The following is a 10,000-nucleotide window of genomic DNA, read 5'->3' on the forward strand; positions in this document are numbered from 1 at the left end:
AAGAATAATGGAATCACACATTATTCCTCGTGTGTGTGAACATTTGGATGTGTGAAAGTCTTTTCCAGACCATATATTTAGGGAGAGCGTCCACACAGGTGTGAGGTATCAGTAACAGGACATCTTTGGGCTGCGTCGAGGTTTTTCTTGTTCATTATGGTCATTTTGAAAACCTACAATAAATATTAATTTAATTTAGATCGTTCTGCTCGACAATAATGAAAAACATGTTAGAACTTTCTGTTTAAAAAAATATATATATATTGAGCATTTTTGAGAATCATGACAATATCGATTTAATGATAATTCTTCTGTTCAATTTACAGTTGTTTTCTGTAACCGCGTGTTTATCGCTGTACTCGTCCCCCGTTTTGCATTCCTTATGACTTTAAATCAAGTAACTGAAATATTGTGTTGATAAACTTATATTCAGCTTTCTGCCAACTTGAATGTGGATCAAATATTTAAATTGTGTTTCAGAGAGAAAATCGGATAAAAGAAACAACTCAAAAGCGAAAATGTTGTCGTGGAGGATTTTATCGTGAAAATCAACTTTCATAAAACTTGTGAATACTTTCGAGAAGGTTTTATTGTCTTAGTTTTGTATTTGTCAACAATAACAAAACCAAATGCACTGTATGGGGGAAATACCAAGTTGTGGCCAGATTTCCGATCCTCCATCTGCTCTCCGTTCCTTCTTTACTCGCCGGGTTCTGTTCCACATGGACACAGTTGGCTCCGTGGATTTGTCAGCACGGATTTGCACGGCTGCATATGTCAATCTAGGACATGTTGTTGTGAATATGTTCATGTTTGTTTGTTTGTTGCGTGTACACAATGTGGTGGGAGGACGCCGCATTTATTTGGTTTGTTGCTTATTCTGCCAAAACGTGGATTTGTGGACAGACGTCGTGATCGACGTGGAAAAGACTGGAAGCTGAGTTCTGATTATGCAGAAGCTTTGGTTTTGTTTCTCAAATACACGAAGGTCGTTATTTAAAATCTGGTTCGTGCAACGTAAACGTGTATTTACTCAAAACCTTTTGATTTCTTTCAAATCCAAATGCCAAATGTGTCATCGCGTCAGACGTTATTGTTGACTCCATAAAATCAGAGAAAAGCTTTATTATTATTATCAAGGGGTCTTTCACCGCTTTTTCATAATTTGTTAAAAATAGATGGATGGATGGATAAATGGAAATCTATCCGTCCATCCATCTATCTTTCTATCTATCTATCTATCTATCTATCTATCTATCTATCTATCTATCCGTCTATCCATCTATCCATCTATCTATCTTCCTGTCTATCCATCCATCCATCTGTATAGAAGTCTATGCTTCATGTGTCAAAGCTGCATTCTCTCTCCTGACCACCAGGGGGCGACTCCTCTGGTTGTATAGAAGTCTATGCTTCATGTGTTAAAGCTGCATTTTCTCTCCTGACCACCAGGGGGCGACTCCTCTGGTTGTATAGAAGTCTATGCTTCATGTGTTAAAGCTGCATTTTCTCTCCTGACCACCAGGGGGCGACTCATCTGGTTGTATAGAAGTCTATGCTTCATGTGTTGAAGCTGCATTCTCTCTACTGACCACCAGGGGGCGACTCCTCTGGTTGTATAGAAGTCTATGCTTCATGTGTCAAAGCTGCATTCTCTCTCCTGACCACCAGGGGGCGACTCCTCTGGTTGTATAGAAGTCTATGCTTCATGTGTCAAAGCTGCATTCTCTCTCCTGACCACCAGGGGGCCACTCCTCTGGTTGACAACCTTCTCGTTTCCAAAGCGCTGCATTGCGTTGGTTTGGTTCTCTTTGCGTTCTCCATCTTCTCGGCTGAATAACGGGCGTAGACGTCAGCGCCTGTAATTGTTTGTTTGTTTGTTTGTTTCTGTGCTGTAAATATCTGGTGGACGTGACGTTCCCTCTGGTTTGTCAGAGCTGGTTTATTTTCTTGTTCCTTCTCGCTGTTTTTTTTTTTGTTCCATCAGTTTTCATCTCATTTTCACTTTTGTCTCAACCTGTCATCTCTGTCTCTCTTTCTCTCTCTCTCTGTCTCTTTCTCTCTCTCTCTTTCTCTGCTGATCTTTTCATGTATTTCCTTCTTTCATCTTTCTGTCTTTCTTTTAAATGTTTTCCTTTCACGTTTTCCCTCTAACTCCTGTTCTTTTGTTCTTTTGTTCTTTCTTCCCTCTCTCCCTTTAAACTTTCTCTTGCTCCTGTCTTTCCGCTTCATGTTTCTTCATCCTCCTCTTTCTTTCCCTCCGATTGGCCCGATGAGTTTACCTGTTTGAATGATCACTTCCTGTCATTGTCTTCTCAATCAGACCACCTGTCAACCTCTTAAAGGCTTTTATTGTGAAACCGCTCCAGCTTCCTGTCCCTTCACTACTATTAATACCCAAAGGGGGGGGTATATATGTATAGATTTATATGCATAGATATGTACTCGCGACTAGCTGAACTATTAGCAATATCATTATCGCTCTCATGTGCCTTGTTCCCAGAGGGAAATGTATGAAGTTCAGTAAAAAGTCAAATAAATACCCACATAAAGGACGTGGTTCATTTTAATAGCTATAATAAACATAATGGATGCAAATGGCGGTTTCACCACAAAGCCTCGAGGTCCTTGCAGTCAGAAGACGTCCACGTCGTTTCGTTTCCCTCTTTTCTTTCACTTCGGCCGAGCGTAAAACATCGTTTACGTAAAATAAAGCAATAAGAGATAATCCCGTGAATTCAGAAGCCCACGAAAGATTTGATGAACAATAACCGAGTCGACAGAAAGTGGCGCGGCAGACACGACGACGCACCGCTTCTAATTTCTTTCTCTTCACACTTCCTGTCTGCCTGTCTCACACCCTGTCTCACATTCTCACACACACACACACTCAGCAGCTCGGCAGCAGCAGAGAACCAAACTGAGAACTTCAGTGACACCTGTGTGTGTGTGTGTGTGTGTGTGTGTGTGTGTGTGTGTGTGTGTGTGTGTGTGGACCTGTGGGACTTCCTGGTTTTGGTTCCTTTTCTCTGTCTTGTGAGAGCTCTTAGTAATGAACATCAAAACCTTTTTTTTTTTTTCTCCTCTCACTGTCTGTGTCTCTCTCTCTCACACACACACACACACACACACACAGCCTGCCTCTTTGCAGCTGTGTGTGTGTAAATGTGAACTCGCTCCCCGGAGGCGCCGGCGTACCTGTGAAGACAAAGTCAACAAGAACTCGCAGCGGCGCTCCGTAGACGCAATACCACCTTAAGACACATTGACGGTGACATTACCACCTTAAAGGCCTCGCTGTACCTCATCAGTGCTCGATGAAACATAATGTGACGGAAGAAAAAGATACTAGAGAAGAATTATGAGCTCTTTAACTTCCTAACACGAGTCCTTAAAATACATCATGAACGCTTTTATTCATTTTCTATTAATTGTTTAACATTTTTATTTAATTGAATACAATTTAAGGCAAAAAAAAAAACCTCTTTAAGAAAAACGATAACATTTAGATTTTTCTTAATTAATTTACGGGGACATTAGGGGTGAAAATAGCCTGGAGTGCATATTAATATTCATACCAGCTGCTATGACAAAACAACAACAAAGGACCAGTCACGATGGCTCATTGACGATCAGAAACACGTAATCTCTAAAAGATCTATTTGCTCCATTTATTTAGCATGACAGCGTTTTTGGATTGACACCAAATGGAAAGAGGTCCCCCGTGGTGTGTTCGAGCTCCTGCTATCTTCTTACATTTCCTTTGTTGGCTCAGAGACACTTTCCCCCAGCAGTGTGTGGACCGATGAACCGGAGGGAAGAGTCACATTTCCATTTCGGCGTGAGATCCGTCGCACGCCACGCCGAGCGGCTCCGGAGCCGGCGCGCCTCAATTAGAGCTTCCTTCGGTGGATAATTGTGTCGTTACAACAGGAACATTGCTGGTTGCGTTGCGTCTCGCCGGGAGTCCAGAACCACGCTGTGCGTGAAGCAGTTTACTGGAGTCAGAAGGTCGTTAGTGATGCAAAGAGCTCTCATTGTAATACCAATATTCAGTTAGCTGCTGAACACTGAAGTCAAGAGATGCTGTTGTGTAGAAACCAGTGAAGTCTCTGCTTCATGTGTTCAAGCTTCATTCTCTCTACTGACCACCAGGGGGCGACTCCTCTGGTTGTATAGAAGTCTCTGCTTCATGTGTTCAAGCTGCATTCTCTCTCCTGACCACCAGGGGGCGACTCCCCTGGTTGTATAGAAGTCTATGCTTCATGTCTTAAAGCTGCATTCTCTCTCCTGACCACCAGGGGGCCACTCCTCTGGTTGTATAGAAGTCTATGCTTCATGTCTTAAAGCTGCATTCTCTCTCCTGACCACCAGGGGGCCACTCCTCTGGTTGACAACCTTCTCGTTTCCAAAGCGCTGCATTGCGTTGGTTTGGTTCTCTTTGCGTTCTCCATCTTCTCGGCTGAATAACGGGCGTAGACGTCAGCGCCTGTAATTGTTTGTTTGTTTGTTTGTTTCTGTGCTGTAAATATCTGGTGGACGTGACGTTCCCTCTGGTTTGTCAGAGCTGGTTTATTTTCTTGTTCCTTCTCGCTGTTTTTTTTTTTTGTTCCATCAGTTTTCATCTCATTTTCACTTTTGTCTCAACCTGTCATCTCTGTCTCTCTTTCTCTCTCTCTCTGTCTCTTTCTCTCTCTCTCTTTCTCTGCTGATCTTTTCATGTATTTCCTTCTTTCATCTTTCTGTCTTTCTTTTAAATGTTTTCCTTTCACGTTTTCCCTCTAACTCCTGTTCTTTTGTTCTTTCTTCCCTCTCTCCCTTTACATTTTCTCTTGCTCCTGTCTTTCCGCTTCATGTTTCTTCATCCTCCTCTTTCTTTCCCTCCGATTGGCCCGATGAGTTTACCTGTTTGAATGATCACTTCCTGTCATTGTCTTCTCAATCAGACCACCTGTCAACCTCTTAAAGGCTTTTATTGTGAAACCGCTCCAGCTTCCTGTCCCTTCACTACTATTAATACCCAAAGGGGGGGGTATATATGTATAGATTTATATGCATAGATATGTACTCGCGACTAGCTGAACTATTAGCAATATCATTATCGCTCTCATGTGCCTTGTTCCCAGAGGGAAATGTATGAAGTTCAGTAAAAAGTCAAATAAATACCCACATAAAGGACGTGGTTCATTTTAATAGCTATAATAAACATAATGGATGCAAATGGCGGTTTCACCACAAAGCCTCGAGGTCCTTGCAGTCAGAAGACGTCCACGTCGTTTCGTTTCCCTCTTTTCTTTCACTTCGGCCGAGCGTAAAACATCGTTTACGTAAAATAAAGCAATAAGAGATAATCCCGTGAATTCAGAAGCCCACGAAAGATTTGATGAACAATAACCGAGTCGACAGAAAGTGGCGCGGCAGACACGACGACGCACCGCTTCTAATTTCTTTCTCTTCACACTTCCTGTCTGCCTGTCTCACACCCTGTCTCACATTCTCACACACACACACACTCAGCAGCTCGGCAGCAGCAGAGAACCAAACTGAGAACTTCAGTGACACCTGTGTGTGTGTGTGTGTGTGTGTGTGTGTGTGTGTGTGTGTGTGTGTGTGTGTGTGTGTGGACCTGTGGGACTTCCTGGTTTTGGTTCCTTTTCTCTGTCTTGTGAGAGCTCTTAGTATAGAAGTCTCTGCTTCATGTGTTCAAGCTTCATTCTCTCTACTGACCACCAGGGGGCGACTCCTCTGGTTGTATAGAAGTCTCTGCTTCATGTGTTCAAGCTGCATTCTCTCTCCTGACCACCAGGGGGCGACTCCTCTGGTTGTATAGAAGTCTATGCTTCATGTGTTTGAGCTGCATTCTCTCTCCTGACCACCAGGGGGTGACTCCTCTGGTTGTATAGAAGTCTATGCTTCATGTGTTAGAGCTGCATTCTCTCTCCTGACCACCAGGGGGCGACTCCTCTGGTTGTATAGAAGTCTATGCTTCATGTGTTAAAGCTGCATTCTCTCTCCTGACCACCAAGGGGCGACTCCTCTGGTTGTATAGAAGTCAATGCTTCACGTGTTAAAGCTGCATTCTCTCTACTGACCACCAGGGGGCGACTCCTGGTTGTATAGAAGTCTGTGCTTCATGTGTTAAAGCTTCATTCTCTCTACTGACCACCAGGGGGCGACTCCTCTGGTTGTATAGAAGTCTCTGCTTCATGTGTTCAAGCTTCATTCTCTCTACTGACCACCAGGGGGCGACTCCTCTGGTTGTATAGAAGTCTCTGCTTCATGTGTTCAAGCTTCATTCTCTCTACTGACCACCAGGGGGCGACTCCTCTGGTTGTATAGAAGTCTCTGCTTCATGTGTTCAAGCTGCATTATCTCTCCTGACCACCAGGGGGCGACTCCTCTGGTTGTATAGAAGTCTATGCTTCATGTGTTAAAGCCGCATTCTCTCTCCTGACCACCAGGGGCGACTCCTCTGGTTGTATAGAAGTATATGCTTCATGTGTTAAAGCTGCATTCTCTCTACTGACCACCAGGGGGCGACTCCTGGTTGTATAGAAGTCTGTGCTTCATGTGTTAAAGCTGCATTCTCTCTCCTGACCACCAGGGGGCGACTCCTCTGGTTGTATAGAAGTCTACGCTTCATGTGTTTGAGCTGCATTCTCTCTCCTGACCACCAGGGGGCGACTCCTCTGGTTGTATAGAAGTCTATGCTTCATGTGTTTGAGCTGCATTCTCTCTCCTGACCACCAGGGGCGACTCCTCTGGTTGTATAGAAGTATATGCTTCATGTGTTAAAGCTGCATTCTCTCTACTGACCACCAGGGGGCGACTCCTGGTTGTATAGAAGTATGTGCTTCATGTGTTAAAGCTGCATTCTCTCTCCTGACCACCAGGGGGCGACTCCTCTGGTTGTATAGAAGTCTATGCTTCATGTGTTTGAGTTGCATTCTCTCTCCTGACCACCAGGGGGCGACTCCTCTGGTCGTATAGAAGTCTATGCTTCATGTGTTAAAGCCACATTCTCTCTCCTGACCACCAGGGGGTGACTCCTCTGGTTGTATAGAAGTCTATGCTTCATGTGTTAAAGCTGTATTCTCTCTCCCGACCACCACGGGGCGTCTCCTCTGGTTGTATAGAAGTCTATATAAATGACTCTACTTCTCTCTTGATTGTAAACATCAGTCCAATAAACCCAACGACTTCGTCCACTTCGTATCTTCAGTCTAGGACACAAACGTGGGGATGAAACGTTCCTAACACTGTAATGTGGTTCCTTGAGGACACGCCGCCCTCTGCAGCAGTCAGAGGGACATTATTCTGGATAAATGATCGAGTTCCAGAGCAAAATGGTTTCTGCCATTAAAAAGACATTAAATTAGCGAGCGGTCACCCTCCTGACCCACTCAGGTGCTCTCGCTCTGCAGACATCTACATCCATATTATGTCCTGCAGAACCCTTTCACTGCCCCCCCCCCCCCAGGCGGAGGCTCGTTCCTGACCTCCTTTCCAGAGGCAGAACAACAACAACAGAGGATTCATTTGTATCCTGCGGAGATTTCCATGCGAAAGATAAAAATATATCTATATCTATATTTCCTCCGTACAGAGGAACTCGTTTTAGCTGTTTTTTTCTTGCTAGTTGTTCAGCCAGTGGATTCATCTTTCACCCGTAACCTTTTTATTTTTCCCGGACACGCTCTTCTGCGCTTGTTTTAACGCTCCACATTCATATCGTTGGACATCCTCCTCTCAGCCGGGGAGCAGCAACACGCCGTTGGTGCAGTTTGGAGCCCGGTGCTTTGCTCAAAGGCTCCTCGGTGGCGGCTAACGAGAGAGAGAGAGCGAGAGAGCTTTGAATATGATGGTCGTTTCAGGTTTTGGACATAAAAGTTTCAAGGAGCTAAAAAGTTCCTTCTGCAAGTTGTCGTCTGTGTTTCCATCGCGATCTAAAGACTTCCTGCAAACCACCACGAAGGTTCCTGGACCTTCAGGTGACCCCCAGTTACACGAATGAACGGAAGTCGCGCCGCGCTCACCGGAGGTATTTCATGCTTCAGAGGTGAATGGTTTAGAGCTGCCGGGTGAACCTTGTGAACCTTGTACCTGTTTAACGGTGACGTTTGTTTCCCGACCTTTTGACCTCCGCGGCGTGCGAATTAGCCGAGCGTAGATAAACCCGTCACAAGGGCTCACCTTTGACGCCAAAGGTATTGGCCAAAGGGTTAGCGTAGCCCCCCCCCCCCCCTCCCCCCCTCAGAACTTTCCTTCCTCCGCGGAGCAAAGGAGGGAGTTGAACCCGTAACCCTGAGCCTCGCTCATCAACCTGAGGGCCCTGCTGGAAGCCATGAATCTATGTATGCGAAGGCCCCCAATTATAATATTGTTTACACTCGGGTCCCGTTCTGTTTGAGGGTTTATGACCTTTGACCTTTACACACCGGGGGGGAGGGGGGGGGCATATCTTTTGTGTTATTAAAACCACCTCCGAGGCTTCGTGGTCCGAACTAAGATGCCACGTTTATTTATACTATAATGTCGGAACATTTTGTAAAATAGTAGTCAAACAAAAACAAATTTCTGACTTTTTTTTTTATTTCATCGTTGGCAACAAGGAGTTATCAATTGTAGTTTTTCTCTGATTTTACATACAATTCTGTACATTTTCTAAACACATCGTACCGAATTCATGATCCTTCTGCATTGGATATGAAATCTTTAGTCTGTAGGACACGAGATCATGAACACCTTCTGTCCGCCACGCAATTCTTAAACGTTGATATAGATTTTAGTTTTTTACGAGGGGCTCATTAGTCATGTCCTGGTTGTTCGGGGGGTTCAACAAAGTGCGGATCTTCTCCGTTTCCTCTTTACTTTAATCTACGTCCGCCGCCCCAAATGTTCCACCTTTTTCTTTTTAAATTGCTGATGCTTATCGCCGCTGCGTTTCTGCCCCACGAGTCCAATAAAACACTTTGTATGGAAGGTTTAAGGTCACTCTCTTTCAGCCACCGTTCTTCTTCTTCTATTTGTGTATTACACATAAACCAGATATCAGATGCGTCACTTCTTTCACGGATGTCATGTAGAATCATTATTCATTTTCATTTTTCTCCGGTGTGATGACTCTGATCATAGAGACGCGACGCGGCGCATGAATGAGTAACAAGAACAGAATCGGGAGGATAAGAAATCCAAAGCCGAGCCGGAGGATGACAAAGTGGAGCAGAAGCTCAACATTTGATATTCTCTGTGGACTCTCCACCCTTTTTATTCTGCCTCCGTCCTCTTTCCTCTTTCCTCTTTCCTCTTTCCTCTTTCCTCCTTCCTCTTTTCTCTGGCCATCTGTCCAGGTGCCAGTTTATTCCCAGCGGTGCGATTTAAAAAGGAGGACTTAGTTTTGCCCTTCAGGTTTCACTGAGAGAGGATCCTTTTCTCTCCTTCAATCCGTTTGAACTCTTCATGGTTTTAATGAATTGCCAAGAAAACAGATTCATTGACGATCTGCAGCCCCCGGCCCGGTATCTTCAAACATCGTCTGGTTAAGTATTTTAGTTTTGTTTACACGCCTATTTTAAGCCCAACTAATTATGTTTTTCTCAAAGTGCTTTTATATCATTATATTGTACGGCACTCTTAATTAAGGGGTCGTGTTTCTGAGCGTCTGCGTCGATTTCGCTCAAATTGGATTTCTAAACATGGAAGTGCTGAGCAGATGAATGAATGTTCATCAATGTTAGCCACGTTAGCAACGTAGCCACGTTAGCTATGTAGCAACGTTAGCAATGTAGCCACGTAGCAACGTTAGCCACATCGCCACATAGCCATATAGCTATGGAGCTACTGAGGCCGACATCGTTATATACAGTGTATATATATATATATATATCTACACACATATATGTGTATATATACATATGTATTTTATTATTCATAATAATTCTTAAATTAGATCATTATTTATATAGCACGAGGCTGGTGGACCTAAACAAAGGAGGAGGAT

The 10,000-nt window shown here is 44.1% G+C and overlaps 1 protein-coding gene across 1 annotated transcript in view; it reads left to right on the forward strand.

The window, feature by feature from the left end:
• Nucleotides 1-10,000, forward strand: part of LOC117739371 (collagen alpha-1(XIV) chain-like) — a 76,168-nt gene that overhangs the window by 12,514 nt on the left and 53,654 nt on the right.

This window comes from Cyclopterus lumpus, chromosome 11 (assembly GCF_009769545.1).
Source record: "Cyclopterus lumpus isolate fCycLum1 chromosome 11, fCycLum1.pri, whole genome shotgun sequence".
Taxonomy (NCBI): Eukaryota; Metazoa; Chordata; class Actinopteri; order Perciformes; family Cyclopteridae; genus Cyclopterus; species Cyclopterus lumpus.